Source organism: Lynx rufus, unplaced genomic scaffold, assembly GCF_022079265.1.
Source record: "Lynx rufus isolate CCGP_SWC_20201006 ecotype Redwood Valley unplaced genomic scaffold, mLynRuf1.p SCAF_1, whole genome shotgun sequence".
Lineage (NCBI taxonomy): Eukaryota > Metazoa > Chordata > Mammalia > Carnivora > Felidae > Lynx > Lynx rufus.
Genome location: NW_025814823.1, coordinates 227320254 through 227341093, shown reverse-complemented (window position 1 = coordinate 227341093; position 20840 = coordinate 227320254).

The following is a 20840-nucleotide window of genomic DNA, read 5'->3' as shown; positions in this document are numbered from 1 at the left end:
CCACAGAATGGGCCAACTGACTTCTATAAACTGCCAAGAGCTGCGTTTAAATAAATTATGGTTGGGACCCAGCAGACACAATGCAGGGCATTCCAATTTGTTCTTGGGAGGAGATCTCAAATGATCCACGAAGCCACCCAGGGCAGACAGTAGCATCTTAGCTTATAACCCCCGAGGAGAAAAGCCTCCAAGAATAAAGCTGACGGAAACGGAAAGTGCATAAAAGAGAAATGGAAGACGAGGTTGCTTCCCCTGCACCCTCTATCGCCATCTCCCGCTGGCAGCCCGAGGCAGCCCCGAACCACCTCCGGATGAAAACGTCTGGGCTCAGCGAAAGGGTTTCCAGCCTCCTCTACGTGGAACAGACTTCAGTGGGCACTGGTTGTGGGGAGGGCGGTTATAAACACGCTTGAGACTCGTCCTTACCCTGGAGGAATTTGTAAGACCACAAATGCATGCACGTGAGCACACACCCATGTTTACTACAAAGCAGAGGCCTTTTGGAGCCACAGAGGAGAGAAAACCCGGGGCCCTGGGAGTGCAGTAAGCTGCAGGCTCCCCAGGCAAAAGCAGCTCCAGCCTCTCGTAAATTCCCACAGCACTCTGCCCATCTTGCAGCTCTTGATTTCCAAGAGAAATAACAGCACGGGCCTCGTGTAACAGACCACAAATGTGGGGAGGAAACTGCAAATTGATTCAGAAATCACTGTAATCAATTTTGGCTTCACAACACACATATATGGACTGTCCACGGTCAGGTGCTGCCCCAGGCTCTAGGCACGAGTTGCCTTGTGTACCTTGTGATTCAGCCTTCTAATAAAATGTAACTTAAATGAGTCCCTAGTTAGAGGTGAGAAAATAAGTAGGTGACAGAGAGGACTCATCCTATAAATTTTTTTAATGTTTATTTTCGAGAGAGGCAAAGCATGAGCTGGGGAGGGGCAGAGAGAGGGGGAGACACAGAATCGGAAGCAGGCTCCAGGCAGGCTCTGGGCTGTCAGCCCAGAACCCCAAGTGGGGCTCGAACTCACTGACCAAGAGAGGAAAGAAATGACCATGAACTGGGGGGCTTAAAATGACATCGAACTTTATTGTCTCATAGTTCTGGAGGCCAGAATTCTGAAATCAAAGGGTGGGCAGGACCACACTCCCTCCAGAGGCTTTAAGGGAGAAATTTTCTTGCCCTTTCGACTTCCAGCGGCTGTTGGCGTTCCCTGGCTGGGGGCCGCCTCCCTCCAATCTCTGCTTCCACCTTCAAAGGACCCTTTCCCTCTGTGTGTCTCGTCTTCTGTTTCCTATACGGACACTTATTACTGGATTCAGGGCACACCCAGATATTCCGGCACAATCCCATCTTGGGATTGCAATGTGATTACGTCTACAAAGACTTTTTTCAAAGTAAGGTCACCTTCATGATTCTGGGGCTTAAAGTGTGAACATGTGTTTTTAAGGACCACCACTCAACCCCCTACAGGAACCAGAGAGCCTTGGATGGGATAACTAGCCCCATGCGAAGGAGGAATTCAGGCTTCTAAATTTGGCCTCCGTACAATGGATCAGAAGTATGGGGTATTTAATGAGAGGGTGTATATTGATTTAATCAATCCTGGTCCATCTAGTGCTGGATCATTGAAATGTTTGAAACGATATTTAAAAAGCCGGTTAAATGGAGTGACTAACAGGCATTTGCGTCACATCAGGAGGCTAACACTTGGAGCCTGTTGGCTCACAGCTTAGAGACAGATGGAGAGAACCTGTCGTAACATCTTTGGAGTCCCAGGGTCTAGCTCAGATTCTGACACATAAAAGTGGTAGATGGATAAATTAATGAGTAGTCACAACACAGATCCTGAACTCAGCATTACCTTCACGCAGTGTAGCAACCAGGGTCATTCTGGAGCCACTGGAAAGGAGAACACGAGTGAGTGGGAAATTCCTGAAATCTGCAATTACGCATTACGGGCTTCCTGTAGTCCTCTACGCAGGGAGAGTCAGCTTCTGTGTCTAATTTCACAGGAATGTCTCAGTGTGATACATCAGCACTGTTATGTAAGAGGGCAGAGAACACGGCACTGGAAGTCAGCTGACAGGGCATCCAGCTGTACACGTTTCTTCTCATGACACCTTGGGAAAGCCAGGACTCTCCCACGCTCCTCACCGGACAATGGACGCCTCTCAGCCCAAGCTCAGAGCAAGCACACTTGGGACCCGCGCGTTCTAGCCCCAGAAGCACAGCACTAGCATTCCTATAGGGATGTCTGATGGTCTTTTTTTTTTTTTTTAATTTTTTTTTTAACGTTTATTTATTTTTGGGACAGAGAGAGACAGAGCATGAACGGGGGAGGGGCAGAGAGAGAGGGAGACACAGAATCGGAAACAGGCTCCAGGCTCTGAGCCATCAGCCCAGAGCCTGACGCGGGGCTCGAACTCACGGACCGCGAGATCGTGACCTGGCTGAAGTCGGACGCTTAACCGACTGCGCCACCCAGGCGCCCCTGGGATGTCTGATGGTCTTAAGGCCAGAGTCTGTCCTACTTGTAGCCCCATTCTCTACGCTAACCGTGGAGAAGAATGCTGATAGCTTAGTAGACTCCATGCTGACGAGATGTGTCTTACCTACAAAGTTCTCCCAACCCTGGTGGCGGGCAGAATGGTGGGGACATTTGCTCTCTTGCAGTGCCTATGGTGAGGTCTGGCACGGCCGGCCTTCAGACGGGAAGCAGAACCCTGTGGTCGACAATGGGTCCCCTCTTCTGTATGAACCTCAAGGCAACACCCTCTTGTATGGAGCATTTCTTTGTTCAGTTCACATGTACTGCCATGTCCCAACCTGCCAGGTGGGACGAGACATCAGACTTGATGCCGCCAACAGATCTAGAACCGCCGCCCTTGACTTTTCCCTGACGATACCACTGGGTGCCATAGAGTTGTCGCGTTAAGTCCTGAGAACGCCAAAGAGTTAGTTGCATCCCTCCCCTCAAGTAATGGGCCGCTCCGTCTGTATACTATTCCAAGCTGGGCTGGCACCTGACGATACGGAATGCCAGTTGCTTAAACACTGACACGCTTCCATGTTGGTTAGTCTATATGGCTTCTGCCTTGTGTTTCCTGAGGGCCCCACCTCTGACTGCTCCAGCCCCTCCTTCTTTGCCTCCAGACCTTCCCATTATTCACTAGCTGAAATTCAATGACCAGCACAGCAGGTATCCAGAAGTCTGCTCCAAGTGTGTGGCCAATGTCCATTCAACGCCTGGTCAACCCGTGCCACACTAGTTGCTAACCTTTATGATATTACCTCTGTGTCTGTGACTTGTGCGCACTCTCCCCTTGGCTTCCAAGGAGAGCTGAAGCCATTCTCTGTAATCCAATGTGGTTTTCTGGCATCTTCCTTGCTGAATAAGAGAGGAGAAAAAAAACCCCACAAGTCAGATGACTGTTGGAGCCCTGCTATCTCCATTGAAATCATTTATCCACTCCTGATCTCAGATTCTTCATCTGCCTAAAGTCCAGGAGTTGAACTATGATCTCTAATCATTTGCCAGCTCTGAAATTCCATGATTCCATCCTATTTCTGGAAAAGATTGTCCTAAAAAATTTAATGAATAACGGATCAACAACCATTCTAAAAGGAAAGCTGGCATTAACAGATTTTTATCATATAGCTGTAGGATCAGTGAGTGATGGAAATCTGAACCGGTAGGTATAAGACTCAGGTAGGTATAAGATCCAGGGTGTGAATTTGCCATTCTGTGGACTATTCCAAAGCGCAGGAGTAAAGTAGCTGATTAAGGAAATACTTCCTATTTATACCACACCCTGCCATTGAACAAGAGATTGCAAAGTCAGGGCCTGACAGCTTCAGTAAGACACGCATTAACTCAAGGAGGGCCCTTGAGTAGCACTGCACAATGGTTACTTGTTTGACTACTTCTAGACTCTGAGATTTTTATTGTTTTCTTTTATTTGCCCATAGCCCAAGTGACTCAGTCATAATGTGTCTAAGTGACCAATAAAGGGAGGAGAAGGAAAGGAGTTTTTCAACCTGGAAAACTGAATCTGCGTACAACCTGTGACTCTCCTTGCTTCTGTAAAGTTCTAGCTTACATGAAGACCTTCCATATTCTGACTCCAAAACATCAGCCTCTCTTGGATATGGGAACCCACTCTCGTGGCTCATGGTTGCTATTTCCATTTAAAAGGCTCCAACTGAGATATCAGTGGTCCAGAAATTTCCATTGTTTAACTGATGCCGAATGATCCGGAAAACAAAAAGAAGCAAAACCTTTGGTAGAACCAAGCGCTTCTCCTGTGTGATGCTCTCCTCTTAATTTTGCAATTTTCTAGCCTGTGCGCAAAATGGGACAGCTGCGAAAGACCATTAAGTTCTTGGCATTTACTGTACAGAGTGTAAGTTGCACACCAAATGTGGGTTGTGGTGATTTTTCACGATGAAAAAAGAAGAACCAGGGAAATATGTCAGTATCTTGTCGTTGCTAACCGGGGATGCCCGTGTAGCTCTTTCCAAGTCGGACTACGACCGTCAATCAAATCAAAATATTCACAGAACCATATTTGTGTCGGTTTAACGTATGATTAGTAGGCGATGGGCTTGAGTTCTTGACATCATTAATACAATAAAACACAACCGGATGGACGTCAGGGGATTAGAGGATTTGGGCTGTATTATAAATAAGAGTTCGCTTGAACTGGCTATTTCATGCGTTCTCAGACAAACTAGCCTGGTTTTCCCATGCCCTCTGCTGGGTTCTATGGAGCAAGGGTGTTGTCAGAGTCACACGATGTAGAACAATGCCGGCAGTGCTCTCGACAGCCATCAAAAGGACAAATAAGATGTTTGTTCATATTTAAACATGGATGCCAAATAACACAGACCAGATGAAAGTGGCATTTTACTGAACAATAACACCACAACATCTGGAATGTTTTCTCCGTTTTTGGTAGGCTCACTCTGAGGTGGAGAAAGCTGAGGCCAAAGAAGTCCAGAGAAAAGAACATGGAGTTATTAGAAGTGGTATGTTCTGTACTGTTTTGCTTCAAATCTGTGGCGTTCCGCTCGTAATTCCAGGGTCTTACGGGGGAATGTGCCCTTTCTCTTTCTCTGTTGGACAATTCTTGGCACCGGATTCCCAAGTGGTAGAGTCACGACACCTTACATTTCAGGCACCCAGTTGTTGGCCTTGTTTTTCCTGTCTAGGAGAGAGCAGGGTTTGACTTGTAAAGGGCTAAACCCATTCAAGTTTTCTGGTAGTGATTCTGCAGCAGTGAGCTCAGACCTACGAGGGAGATAGATGTGCCTTCTAGCTTCAGGGCCGAGTACCTAGGACTTCCCACAGAGGATGAGAGAGGGATGCATCATCTTTTGAGCAAGACCTCATGGCCACCAAAAGCCCAAGACAAAAGGACAGGTGAGTTTTGTTTGAGGAGAAAATCTGAGTACAGTTTGGATCCTGGGGCTAGACTGACAGAATGGTCTTCAAAGCTAAGGAATTGAGGATCTGGGGAGCAGAGGATTCTAAAGAACAGAAACAGGCACCTGGAGGCTCTGATGATGTACTTTGTCTCAGGGCTGGTCCACGGAAGTAGACCCCGAGTGGGGCACATTATGGCATTCATGGGGCCGTAGCTGTTCTGATTCACAGTAAGTGGAATTCTGGTTTCCTGCAGAACTAAGGTGTGTAGAACCAACTAGAAAGAAAGAAGACAGTAAGAAGTAAGTGACAGAGAAGAGGGAAGGAAGCGGGAAAGAATGTTGGCCCCCAGAGTGTGACAATGGAGATGGTAAGAACCTGAGGTAGGTGATGCATGGCAGACCAACTCCGTGATGATGAGGTTGAGTCAAATGAGGTCGCCCACAAATACACAAGTCAGAGATGATGTTTAAAGGAGCGTGAGGCATGCGCAGCCACCTGCCCTTTAATATCGTATTCCTCTTTTTGCATGGGGGCGTTGGAGCCAGGGAAGGGATGGGCAGAAGAAAGTGCTTCCCTTTGCTGCACCTGCAGATTCTTTAGGGTAGGTTCCGTTGAGAAGCCATAGCATTTCATTCATGGATGAATGGGGCTTGTCTCTAACATATGCTTGAGTATCTGAGCAGCACTGTAGGTTAAGAAACTGAATACCAATTCGCTGTACTAGAGAACGGTGGTCCAGCCAGTAGTCGGAGCTGTCCCAGAACTGTGGTAGGTGAGGATAGGATGTGCGTCAGTGAGGTCAGGTGCCTTGCCCATGATTAGATAGATGGCCAATTAGTGGGGGGATGGGAAGCTAAAATCCGAGTCTCCTAGTTCAAGTTCAAGGTTCTTTCTTCTACTCTTCACTCCTTCTCTTTACTTTCCATTTGCTTAAGAGGGTTTCAAGGTCCACAGACGTGTGAAATGCATCTACTCGTAAGAGTAACCCCGCTAGAGTTTGAAATTTGAGGTAAACTCGTTGTATTCATTTTAGACATAGATACATAGAAGGTAAGCATGATGGCGAGGACTTTGAACGTTTCATCGGCTGCCATACCCAATAGGCTGGTTTAGTGCCAGGCATGTGGTGGGTGCCTGAAAAAAATATGACTTGAAGTTGAATGCATACAGGTATTTTTCAAAAGACTGTACTTTCCACAAAACTATGTCGATTACTTGGCCACTCCAAATTTTTAGCCAAGGCAGATCTTGACATTGAGCTAAAGACACTGACAGCTATTAAAATATGTCGAAAAGGGGGAGGGGACAAGTGGAAGAAAAAAAGTGATACGATTTTTTTATTCTTCTATGAGTTCAAAGCGGCTGCTATAGTTTAGGCCAAATATTCTCCTCCTGTGCTAAACTTAACCCATTAAAAAAAATCACTCTCTTTGGTCTAAAATGAGCGGAAAATATGAACACCAAAGTGTGTTCATTCTTAAAAAACTTCAAGACATCCACTCAGAGTTGATTTTTTTCAGGTTACTAAATTCCTTGATCTATTTTTTTAATTTACTTATTTTTGAGAGAGAGAGAGAGAGAGAGAGAGAGAGACAGAGTGCGAGTGGGGGAGGGGCAGAGAGAGGGAGACACAGAATGTGAAGCAGGCTTCAGGCTCTGAGCTGTCAGCCCAGAGCCCACTGTGGGACTTGAACCCACGAACCATGAAATCATGACTAGAGCCAAAGTCGGACACTTAACCAACTGAGCCACCCAGGCGCCCCACTAGACTTCCTAATTTAAATCCATAGTTTGCATTTTGTTCTTGTTCTTACTTAGATTTGTTACCTACATAATTTCTTCTCTTTGTCTGATGTAACTTTTAGCTTTATCAATATGTTGCCAAAAATCAAAGAAAAGGTTCATTACTTTGGGCAATAGGATACCTTGTCCCTACAGAGGTAAAACAGACATGAAATAGATTGAATTTTACAATTAAAATTGCTTTGTTGTACATTAATTCACTCAGTCGACTTTTAGTGAGCACCTACTGTGTGCTGTGTAGTATTCCAGGGTTAGGGAAGGAAACGTATGAAAACTGACAAAAAGCCATAATGAAGCTTATATTCCTATAAATTATGTTTCCATAGCTTTATTATAGATAGAAAAATATTCAGTGAGTCTAGTGTTTTCTAGAACAGGGTCACCAAAGTTTCTCTGTAAAGGGCCAGATCGTAAATTAAGCTTTGTGGGCTCTTTTGACTCAGCCTGAGGTTAAGTGAGCACTAGAATGCATTCAGAGCAACCCCCGCAAACAGCTTCCCCCAACTCCCCCCAATCAGCCGGCCACAAAGGAAGACATTTCCCACGTGTGGGTCCCCTCGCTCCATGAGCTCATCCTACTCGCCCACACCCTGTTCTTTCTAGACTTGGTGACTCCTCCTCATAAAAGATAAGCTGTTTCTGCCTGACCTGTGAGGCACTTGGAGATTTTATGGCATTGCAATTGTCCCCTCTCCCTAGAGCACTCATCTTTTTTAATAGTCTCTCCTTACCTGAATCCAAATTCGTTTCGTCTTTGGCAGGTTGCTGGCCTTAAGAAGGGAAATGAGAGGACTTGCTTTCTCAACCCCCAGCGTCAGGCTCCTCATTGGACTGACATATGGGCGCAGTCCTCTGACCCGTGCGAGGGAAGAATCTACTCCAGAGAAACTGGGCCAAACTGCAGCTGAGAGCTGAAAATATGCCAAAAGCGACCTTCCCTTTGGCCTTACGGATGTTAATGATGTACCTTATTGTGATGTATAATGTATAATGTATAATGATGTACCTTACGTGACAGCATGTTTGTGTGGGATTATGTGCGGGTTGAGTTATGGTGTAATTTTGAGGCCCATCATTTAGAATTTAAAGCAAAAGGAACTGAATATATTAAAGGTAGTCATGATGAGCTCTTTCAAAGCCAAATATTATTGTGGCTTTTCAAATTAAAAATCAAAAGGCTACTGAAGCACTCTACTGGTTTTAATTTCTATGGTAATTGTTGGTAGCTCTTATGTAAAACAAAACAACAATAAACAAACAAACAAAAACCTCTTTGGGGTCCTCGATGACTTTTGAGAGTATAAAGGGAACTTGAGCAATGAGGGCACCTGGTTGGCTCAGTCAGTTAAGCATCTGACTTCAGCTCAGGTCAGGATCTCACCGTTCATGAGTTCAAGCCCCGCGTCGGGCTCTGTGCTGACAGCTCAGAGCGTGGAGCCTGCTTCGGATTCTGTGTCTCCCTCTCTCTCTGCCCCTCCCTGCTCATGCTCTGTCTCTCTCTCTCAAAAATAAACACTTGAGAAAAAAATTTTTTAAGTAAGACAAAACCATTGTTGATTTTCCCTTCTCCTATTTGGTTGATGTTTTTGTTTTTAATGTTTATTTATCTTTGAGAGAGAGAGATAGAGGGCAAGCGGGGGAAAGGCAGAGAGAGAGAGAATCTGAAGCAGGATCCAGGTTCTGAGCCATCAGCACAGAGCCTGATGCGGGGCTCGAACTCATGAACCGCCGATCATGACCTGAGCTGAAGTAGGATGCTTAACCGACTGAGCCACCACCCAGGTATCTGTGATTTTTTTTTTTTTTTTTTTTTAATATGAGCTCAAAGGAGCTACTCCCTGGATAGACTTCAGGCACCCACTGTCTAGGGTCAGGCACTCATAGCTGAGGACGCTGGCTGTCACCTGCCTGAAGGATCTAATCAAATCTTACCTGTTTCTTCGTTCAGATATATTGCATTGACATTGTGGGGGATTTTGTCTGTTTTTAGTTTTTAAATTATTTTCTTACTTATTGTTTTTACTCTTCTTTTCCCTAATTTTGTCTTTTTGTCTTTCTTCATTTTTCTCATTTATATCTATTCTTTTTTTATCTCTCATTCTTTTCTCTTTCAATATTCATGTGTTTCTTTTTCTTCATGTCTTCCTTTTTCATCTTTTCTTTTCTTCTTTCTTTTCTTAACTTTTTAATTCTTTTCTCATTTCTCATGCTTGTTTCATTTCTGTTTTTCTTTTTCTTTTCTCATTTTCTTTATTTTTTTCTCATTTTTATTTTTCTTGTTTTTTTTTTCTCTTTTTATGCCGTTTGGTGACATTATTTTGGTATTCTTATTTTTGTCTGCCATTTGTTATGAAGTCATTACAAGGAGAAGTTCGTGAAATGGACTTCCTTTGGAAGTGATTCTCTTCTGAGGTGATTTGGAGCAAGCCTCTCACTAGATTTTCCCATGTGAAGTCCACCTTTGGACACACTGACTCCAAGCCCAGCAGTAAGCCCTACGTGCTGTGGGGCCACATCTGCCCAGGAGGGGTCCCTGGAGACTATGGGCACAGGTCAACCCTCCAGGTTGGGGTTGGCCCCAAACATCCTGACTGGGTAACAGGTAGACTCGAAGAACATTGAGGTAAGAATGATGAAGGCAGTGAATCAGGCCAACATAATCAAGTTCTTTGAGGTGACCAGGACAGAGAGCACTCTATCCCGTGGGAGAGCATGCCAATGGAGCAGGGGTGCTGAGTACGGGTGTCCCCCTATCTGAAAGTAGAGCGTTCCTGTGCAAACTTTCACAAGCCAAAATGGTAGCACATGAAGAAACAGTCACCAATAACTTATATGGGAAAGTTTTTGAGCATTCTCAGACCCAAAAAATCACCTCCCGTAGATCCTTTCTGATACCTTCAGACACACCTTGCTAAGGGATGCACAAAATCCATGGAGACAGAGCCCAGATACAGACGCTGTTCGGAGCTCTGGTGCTGGAGGGTGGTTCCTGGAGGAAAGGAGCTGGTCAGGTGAGCCCTGCCTCTGTGAAACTCGTTGCAAAAAACCAACGCAGGACACAGGTGCCGCTTTCCCCCTTTATCTGCAAAGGCAAAAATCCTTTTCAGATTTCTGTCGGCAAAAAACAGGTACTGATGTAGGTCTTTCCTAAAAGCAAAGTGGCGTGGCGGGAACTTGCAAGAAGCAGAGTGTGCCTGTACGTAGGGCCTTGCGGAAACACGAAAGGATAAAAGGCTGGAGCCACGTTCTACCGCGTAGGGTCTGCTGTGCGGACCTATCCGCAGACCTTCGTTTGGGAGAGACTTAACGGCAGAAACTGTTCTTGGGTGCGAGGTGAACATCAAGATGACAACCTTTGGCTTCAGCAACGAATCCACCTTTGGCAAAAAGCTGGTTAGCCTCTGTGGCGACCCCGTTTTGCTGCCCCAGCCCTCACGCGGGATAAACTTGGAGGGGCCCGAGGTGCCGAGCCTGGGAGTCCTACTATAGGCACTGGTCAGCGGAGCCTGCCTTTTTTAAAAAATTATTTTTTAGGGGCGCCTGGGTGGCTCAGTCGGTTAAGCGTCCGACTTCAGCCGGGTCACGATCTCACGGTCCATGAGTTCGAGCCCCGCGTCAGGCTCTGGGCTGATGGCTCGGAGCCTGGAGCCTGTTTCCGATTCTGTGTCTCCCTCTCTCTCTGCCCCTCCCCCGTTCATGCTCTGTCTCTCTCTGTCCCAAAAAAAGAAATAAAAAATGTTGAAAAAAAATTTTTAAAAAAAAATTATTTTTTAACGTTTATTTATTTTTGACAGCAAAAGAGAGTGAGAGAGACAGAGAGAAAGAAAGAGAAAGAGAATGAGTGGGGGAGGGGCAGAGAGAGAGGGAGACACAGAATCCGAAGCAGGCTCCAGGCTCCAAGCCGTTGGCACAGAGCCCGATAAGGGACTTGAACTCACAGACCCTGAGATCATGACCTGACCCGAAGGTGGACGCTTAACTGACTGAGCCACCCGGGTGCCCCGAGCCTGCCTTCTGATGGACAGAATCTGAAGGAGCTACGGGGGCAGGTGCTGAGGGCACCATAAAACCTTCCCGAGGAATTTCTTGTTCTCAGTCCCAGCATGTTAGAGCAGATCGTGGAGCGGGTAGATGAATGTGGGTCGTGAAGCTGATGAATAAAACCTTACGTGGAACCACTCCCTGCCTACAAGGGCCCCCTGTGGACCTTGTTAGTGGTGCCCCTGTGTGATGCACAGAGAGCCAGGATTTGCTGGTGGGTGGGCCACAGAGACCAGGTCACCTGTCTTCTCCTGGGCTTCAAAAGCTTGAAGCTAGAGGGTGCCATTGTCCCCTCGAAGCCCGTTTGCACCTGGGCTGATCAATCGCCCTTTCCCCTCCTGCCAAGGCCTATGGGGGCCGGTCAGCCAGCCCCCGGAAGCAGCGCTTCAGGGATCAGACTGCCCCTGCCTTTCCCACCCAGCTTCTGCTTTGAGAAGACCCAAAGTTACTAGAGAAAAGGCCCGGCCCGAGGAGGACCAGAGTCAAGGTGAAGGAGGGCCTAACAGCACCGCCCCCCCCCCCCCCCGATTCACATGGAGAGGAAGATGGCCCCGTCTCCTCCACAAACAGCACAGCACCAGAGGTGACCTTCTGGGCTGGAGGCCTAGGCAGGTGGGAGGGGGTCCCTGCAATTCCTCCTTCCCTGGAGCTGGACCTTCTCTTCCACAAGCTGCTGTTGGGCATTTGTACCCTCCTTAGAAGTAGTTCCATCTGCCTCCGAAGGCAGAAGGAGCAGACCCAGGACCACTGGGAGAGGAAGGGCTACCGGGCAGGGTGGGCAGTCTCCCCGGTGACAGGGACCCCAGGTAGGGCTTTGTCTAAAAGCACCCTTGCGGGGCGCCTGGGTGGCGCAGTCGGTTAAGCGTCCGACTTCAGCCAGGTCACGATCTCGCGGTCCGTGAGTTCAAGCCCCGCGTCAGGCTCTGGGCTGATGGCTCGGAGCCTGGAGCCTGTTTCCGATGCTGTGTCTCCCTCTCTCTCTGCCCCTCCCCTGTTCATGCTCTGTTTCTCTCTGTCCCAAAAAAATAAATAAAAAACGTTGAAAAAAAAAATTTTTTTTAAAGCACCCTTGCTACGCACCCCTGCTTCTCCTCATCAGTCATCGGCACTAATCCGGGCACCTGTGGTGACACCCCCACACCCACCCTGCTGTCTCATCTCTCTGCCTTCCCTTCTCTTCCCGATGCTGCCGCCCCTCCACGGGGTGGGGACGGATGGGGCCAAGTGGCTGCGGCTGGCTCACCTCCGTGGCCTCCGTGGCCGTGTGGAAGTGGGTGACTGTGGGTGCTTGGCTGGGGGCCGCTCTTCACCCCTTCACTTACTACCGTGCAGTCTCTTTCCTAAGAAACTGCTGGAGAACGTTGTGCACGGAGGTGGTCCCCATTCTCACCTGGGTTGTGCATTTTTCGGTGAGGCTTTGTTCCTTTATTTTATCCCTTCATTCTTTTCAATCGTGACGATCCCCTCTGACCCCCACCCAATTCCCCCTGCCCCACCCACCGTGTGGGCCCAGTCCGGGCTCAGCTGCGAGTCAAACGCTTGGATCCCAGGAAGGAGCCGCCTCTGATCCTCTCTCCCCTCTGACCCCCCCTCTTTCACCCTACGAAACAGCCCAGTGCTCCAAGGAGGCCAGGAGGGCTTGGCTGGGCTCCACAGGGTGCGGGGGCCGGGGATCCAGGCAAGGTACCCCATGCCCCCCCCCCCCCCAGCAGGCTTCTGCACTTAGTTTGTCCTCTGGATCAACTGGTAAAGAGAATGTTGCGGGGTGGGGGGGGGGGATCTATTCATGCTGTTCTATGGATTTTAAAAGTGCAAAAGTGTGAATAACAAAGCCACGTAGGAGCCAATTACTGTCCAGGGAGAATGAGGTGGCTTGAATTAGAATATCCGAGAGGCAGAGTCGAGAGGGATCTGGGAAACAGGACCAACGGATCCTGGATGCGGATGGGGAGCAGCGGAGAGGCAAGTGTTCAGATGAACCCTTAGTTATTTCACTTAATAAACAACCAAGTCGATGAGAGACACCTGGACAAGCACAGATTCGGAAGGGAAAACTAGCATTCCGTTCAGGGCGTGTTGAAACTGAGAAGGTTGTGGATGGCAGCTTAACATTTGGACTTTGTGACACGTATGCCCGAGGAGAGGTCATGCCTGAAGGTCTGGAGATCCCGTTGAAAGTGCCAGCGTGTGACTATCATTTAAAGTCCTGGCAATCAAGGGGATGGCCTCATCAGAGGGTAGCGTGGGCAGAGAGAGTCTGGACAGCGTCCTGAGGGATGGCGACACTTGGAGAGAAGAAAAGGAACCCTAAGGCTGAAAGTGGCCAAGCAGAAAGGCAGGAAGAAGATTCATCGTGTGGTGTCCACAGCCGGGCTGTGAAGGGAGCAGAGGAAGAAGGGCTTGCGGATCAAAGGGTACGTTCAGGCGAGGTGCCTGTGCAGAAACACGGGAGGTTTGGCCTTTGAAGGGAGGAGAGGGCCTTCGTTTGTTTTGCTAAGAAGAAGAGAGGAGATTCAGAGGTCAGTAAGCCTAGAAAAGGCCAGAGAGTAAATATTACAGGCTTTTAGTGCGTATGGTCTCTCTCTCGCAACAAGTCAACACACCGTCAGAGCAGGGAGCGGCCATAGACAATAAGTAAACAATGAGTGTGGCCGTGTTCCAAAAACATTTTATTTATGGACCCCGAAATTTGAATGCCGTATAATTTTCATACGCCATGAAATAGGACTCATCTTTTTTTTTTTTCTTGTTTTCTTTTAAGTCGTTAAAAAAAAAAAGTCAAAACATTCGTAAATCGGCTGGCCATACAACAGGCCAAAGACTAGAGATATGGTGCACGGGACATAGTCTGCCCCGCGCTGGTCTGGATGCTAGAAAGGGAGGTGGAGATGTTTACGCAAAGGCATTCGTGGGGGCGAGCGGGTCCTGCTCACAGAAGTCTGTTCTTGCAGTGAAATACGAAGCAAAGGCTTCAGCCGACATACGGGTTGGTGTGAAGGGTCAGAGGCAGAGAACGCCGGGGGGAGGAGACGAGGAAGCTGGTCTACAGGAAAAACACGGCAACATGGAGAGCAGGGTGGAAATCCAACAGAGGCGTGACGGCGTTGGCCAAGGGGAGGCTTCCTGGAGGCCCTGCGTGAAAGCCGAGTCTGAAAGAAGGATCGGAGACTCTGAATTCATTTCGAAGCGACAAGCAGAGCCACGGAGAAGCGACGGCATGACACGACGTGACTGTTTCCAAGCGACAGTAGTCGCATTCCGTAATTTCCGGTCCCAGCACATTGCCTCTTAATGATACCAAAACATAGACTGCAGCGTAAACGTCCAGACGTTCCCAAACAGACCAATGGGCTCTAAGGCACGCACATCTGGTCAGCATCTGGAGCGCGCGCAGGACAGAATTCGTTAGATTTGCTCTGCATGTTCCACTCGGGTAGAGCCAGAGAAGTTCAGGCTCATTTCAGGTTCGGGGAAATTCGGTCAATTCAGCAGCAGGGCATATAAGGCCTCAAAAGCAAGTCCCGTTTATAGATTTTGCGGAGCCTTGTGTATGCTTCTGGAGTAGGATCCTACCTCAAAATCAGCTCAGCCTTCACTCTTTCAGGGGGGACGCCAGAAAAAGAAGTTACATTTTCAATGAATAGAGTTAAAACTGCAGACAGTGATTCATAGTGGTTTTTTTTTCTCCTTTCTAAATTAGAAAGCTTTAATCGTGATAAAACACACATAATAGAAAACTTACGATCTTAACCTTTTTTTTTTTTTTTTGGCGTTATTTGTTACCACGTTTTTGAGGAGCTTTCGGTTTGCAGCGCAATTAGGAAGGCATAGAGATTTCCCATAAGCCCCTGCAATCCCCCCACATGCATGGCCTCCCCCGGCATCGACACCCCCAGCAGAGCGCTGCACACTTCTGATACAACTGGTGAGCCCCCACTCACACATCACAATCACCCAAAGTCCACGGTTTGCACTAGGGGCTCAGTCCTGGCCTTGGTCCTGTACGTTGTGTGGGTTTGGAGAAATGTACAATGACAAGTACTCACCATGAAAGCGTCATACAGAGTGTTGTAGAACATTCGTGTATGTTATTTAATCTAATATGTCTAAAATATGATCATTGAACACGTAATTGATGTAGAAGTAGTTTACATTCCTTCTGGACTAGGTCTGTTAAATCTCGTGTATGCTTTATGCTTACAACCCATCCATTTGCACACCAAATTCTCATTGGAAAAAAATGGGTCTGTATTCAGGTATAACATTTGCCGTGGAAAACGATTCGCATATCCTAGTTGTTCCAAACACACTTAAAAGTTTTCTTTCTTCTTTTTTTTAATCTTTATTTAGTGTTGAGAGAGAGAGAGAGAGAGAGACAGAGAGAAAGTGGCAGAGGGTAAGCGGGGGACGGGCAGAGAGGGAGGGAGACACAGAATGTGAAACAGTCTCCAGGCTCTGAGCTGTCAGCACAGGGGCTTGAACCCACGGATCGCAAGATCATGAGCTGAACTGAAGTCGGATGCTTAACCGACTGAGCCGCCCAGGCGCCCCCACACTTAAAAGTCTTCTAACAACTGAACTAAGTATCAGTTTTTAAAGGAAAATGATAAAATTAAAAAGTGATGTCCCCTGTCATGCCAGGCACATTTTAAATGCTCAGTAGCAGCAAGGGGCCAGTGGCTACTGTGTTGGAGAGAGGACGCCTTTAAACATTCTCTTTTCCCGGGGTTACTTTTGACATTCAAGAAAAAGTGTATAAATTCTAGTGTTATTTCTCATTTTTAAAAAAATGTTTATTTATTTTGGGAGAGACTGAGCGCAAGCCAGGGAGGGGCAGAGAGAGAGGGAGAGAGGGAGAGTCCCAAGCAGGCTCCACGCTGTCAGCACAGAGCCCGACGCAGGGCTCGGTCTCACGAACCGTGAGATCGTGACCTGAGCCGAACAAAGAGTTGGACACAACCGACTGAGCCACCCAGGCGCCCCTCTAATTCCGAATATAATTACTACTCCTTATTTTTTTCTTGATTGGTCCTAAATTCCTTTATCCTTGCCAATTTTCGTTGGTTCCAAGACATGTCTGTTTTTGTTTTTTGCTTTTTTTTTGTTCGGTTCATCTCGAGTCCTCGTGTCGTTCATGGCTCCAAACCATGTTAGTGTAAAGCGATTAGTTCGGGACTATAGTCCTCTCTTGAACCTACAGTTTTATCATATTAGCCAAACCCTGCTTCCCCCTATATTTTTAAGACTGTTTTTAGAGCAGTTTTCGGTTCACAGCAAAATGAAGAGGTAGGTAACAGAGATTTTTCCTGTGCTCTGTCGCCACGCATGCACGGCCTCCCTCATTATGATCTCCCACCACAGCGGCACGTTTGTTACAAGGGATGAATCTATACTGATACATCACAATCGCCCCCGGCCCACAGTTTACATTAGGGTACCTTCCTGGTGTTGTTCGTTCTACGGGGGCTTGATAAATGTATAATGTCAGGTGCCCATCACTAGAGTATTATGCGAAGTATTTTCAGGGCCCTAAAAATGCTCAGTACTCTGCCTATTCATCCTCCCTCCTCCCCTGGTTTTTACTTATAGTTACATTTTAAAATGTCTGTCATTATTTGGGGCTTTTTGGAAAACACTGTCTGATGGGGTTCATTTGAAGTTGTAGGACAATGCGATCAAAACACATCTTTAGGACGAGATGGAAGTTTTTCAGATGACACGTATGTTTTGCCGTAGGAAAAAAAAGGATCATCTAGGGAGAGGTAAGAGTTTAGAATTGTTCTTGCCACGTACCTCTTATCAAAATAAATCTTGGCTTGTGTATTTTCCTTAGCGGAAGATCTATTATTGCCCCATTAAAAAAAAATTAATGCTTTTATTTTATTCTGAAGAGAAAGAGACAGAGTCTGAGCAGGAGGGGAGCAGAGAGAGAGGGAGACACAGAATCCGAAGCAGGCTCCAGGCTCTGAGCTGTCAGCACGGAGCCTGACGCAGGGCTCCAACCCGTGGATGGAAGGATCATGACCTGAGCTGAAGTCGAATGCTTAACCGACCCAGCGAGCCACCTGGGCACCCTTATTGCCCCATTCTTATCATAAACTGGTTTCAGCCTTCTTTGTTGTCTTTTTCCAATTCTCCACCCCCCTCCTCCTTCTTCTCATCTTCTTCCTTCTCTTCCTCCCCCTCCTCCTCCTTCTTCTTCTTTTTTTTTTAACATACAACGCCGTTAATTGACTCAGGGTTTGTAGACTTCCTGCTCCGCAATGTCCGTAATAAATCCATTAAAAAGGTGGTCATAGTCATTCCATCACTGTGACTGTAGATGCCAAGTGATGTTATTGGATGGATGTTCTTGGGATTCCTGGGCACTGGTAACTGGCAACTGGAGTGAGTCTTCAGAGATACATGTGGCTTCATCTTAGAATCCTTTCACTGACCATTCCCACAAAAGAGAGAGAAGGTCTTTCCTCCTACTCTTTCAACTTTGTTTTAGCTATATTGAATATTAAAACCAATGGAAATAAAGAGACTGCAGTGTCCATGAGTACAGAGGATGAGGTTGAATTCAACGAGTTTCATTTATTGTTCCCAGGCGCCCTCAGAGGGTTGAGGGGTCACGTGGGATAAAAATGGGAATTCCTATTTCCTGAACTGGTCTCAGACCTCCAGACGGACAGCTCCTCGGTGAGCACAAGTGGCAGGATTTCGACAAACGTCTTTGTTTTCCATCTTTTGAAGGCTGGAACATTAGAATAGCTTTGTGCTCCTTTTTATTTCTGGCACAGAGAAACTGGTTTGGCCAAAGAGTTATTTTGGGGGGCATTGGCATGTTCTTAGGTATAGGATTTGCCTTTTAGCCCAAGCTAAATAAAGTCAGGTGATTATGGTTTGGGGGGGGTTCTCTTCCAGGAGACAAATCGATATTTTTTTAAAGGCAACATATAGGCTCTAGTTATTAAAAGATTTGTTCAAGAACATTCATATTCCATAACCTCATGTCAGAAAAATTCAAGCAGTAAGACATCTAAAGAGTGGGTGTTTTGTTTTTTTTTTTCAGCTTTACTCTTTTCCTTGTTAGCACTTCATAAAAAGTGACAAACCAAATATCCTTTGGCCCTCTCACATTTACTTCAAACCCTGCTTTATCGTGGTTTTTCTCTTTAGATGAGCTCTCATTTGCACTTTCTTCTTCTCTGAATTTAAAAGTATTTGAAACCTACTTTCCTTATGAGATACATCACGAGTCTTCCCAAATAAAGGGAGATGTGAATGATTTTTCGCAGATATAGTACAAAAGGCCAGAGAGTCACAACCCTTTTCTCGCTTTTCTACACATCACACAAAAACACTGATGCTGTGAATTTCTTTGATTTATCAGCCATAAGGCCAAGAAAACATCAATTTCCATTTTAAGTGCCAATAAACTAAATTTGGCAGGAAGCAAGGTTTTATTTTTATAAAAATTCATTGAGAGCAAAGACATAGCTTAAAGCTATGATAAAAATAACTTTTTCCCTTTTTCTTTTCTTTCTTTTTTTTTTTTTTTTTTTTTGCATTTATGGGCATGAATGGCTGGGATCTAAGGTGGGGGGGAAGATGCTAAAACACACTTATGGGTTTTTATTTAAGCTTCTAACACTTGAAGTGTATTCCACCAGGACTGAAATAGATAATTTCCTCTAATTTAAAGGTAGAATAATCTGTTTTCACATATAATTGGATACGTTATGGGATTTTCAGTGGTTTGGACCAAATGAGAAATGCAGTTCAACTTTGACTTGGGTGAGGAAGAATTTTGTTTGTGATAAGGGAGAAGGCAAAGGGCACTCGTACCATTTTATTCAAAATAAACCACTTAGAAAATTCTAGGAGGATTAGAACTTTCCCCCCTGGTACACGGATTGCAGGGAAGTCTTTGCTCTTTTCACGCAATTCAAAGCCAATTCCCACCGAGGCAACAATTGAATAAGGAGATGAAATATTTTCTACCAAAAGAGAAACACTTTGAATGTTTCCATATTTTGTTACTATAGAATGCTTTTCTCTCTCTCTCTCTCTCTCTCTTTCTTTCTTAAAGCTGATGTTCTTGGTTGTTCAGGCAAACTTCTAACCAGACACACCTAAAGTCAATGGTGAAAAAAATGGTGTTTTCCCCCCACCTCACCCCTGCCCACACTGAAAGGTGTAGCTGAGCTGAATATCCTGATGTTTGATAAGAGGGTCCCAGTAAGGATGGCCGTGTTGCTTTTTACAGATAATTTCCCCCTTGTATGTTTCCACTGGCAGCAGAGTATCACCAGGCCCCGCCGGGGGCTGTGAGGAAAGGGGGGCTCTAGCATTCTTTGGGAGATTCCCTGGTGTTGGGAATTCTTTAGGCAACGATATTACAATCCTGACTTTTGAACTGTGCATCTGACAGAGGATTTTCCATTCGCCCAGAGAAGACCACGATAATGGTAGCAACTACAGGAACACCAGAGGGAAGGAAAAAGAATGATGATTTTTAGGACGCCCTGAGCTCTCTTGAAAGCACACAGAAAAATACCGCCCCTCTATCCTTTTTGTTTAAGCTGAAGAATGAAAAGAGTTGCTAACTACTACTGATACCACTGCTCTTAGAAAGCACTCCCTAGAAACAGCTGAAACCTTCTGTAAACAGCCGGAAGTCAAAGTTTGCAATGTGGTTCAAACAAGAAAGACTCTTAACATATTCACGGAGGATCTAATCAATTTAACATTGATCAAGAAAATACTAAGTAGCAGTTCTGTGACCTTAAGCACTTAATCTATTTTGCATACGAGGTAACCTGGGCATTTGGAACAGTATCTGACACGTGGAAGGCTTTCAATAAATATTTTGCATATAAACAAATAAATGAATATGGAGATTGGCCTTGCATAAAAGAGGAGAGTCACAGGTCCCAAACTATTTTTTGTTATTACCTTAGTCTTAGTGTAGCTATAACATTTAACTGGCTATTATTGCTTTATTTGATTCAATAAATGGCTTTTCCTTTCTGCTTTTTTTTCTTTTCTTTTTTTTTTTTTTTTTACCATTTTTTTCTTCTGCTTTGATGTTAATTTGAGGATTTTTCCCTCGGCTATGCCAATACTCACATGGACAGGAATCTTTGACTCGCTTAAGCCAATTTCTGGGTTTTTTTTTTCGGTTGTGGCATGTGTGTGCACGCGTGTGCATGCCTCTGTGTGTGTGTGTGTGTGTGTGTTTTCTTTCTCGTTTCTCATCAAGTAATGACTTTTCTCTGTGAAGGCTGTTTTTCTGAGACATTTTTATGTTTCTCGATTTGTCCTCTTCTTCATTTTAACTGCTTTCTTCTGATCATTTTATTTTCAACCATTGTTTTCTTCCTTTTCCTCCAACTCTCATTAGTAGGAATAAATATCCCCCAATATCCAATCTCATTACCTTTGTTTAGGGTAAAAATGAGAATTTCTTCACAAGTAAACGGCACATCATCCTTTTCTTTTTTACCATAGGTACGTACTAATTTGTTTTGCACACTGCAAACAGCTCAAACTCTTTCCCATCTCCTTTTGCCCCAA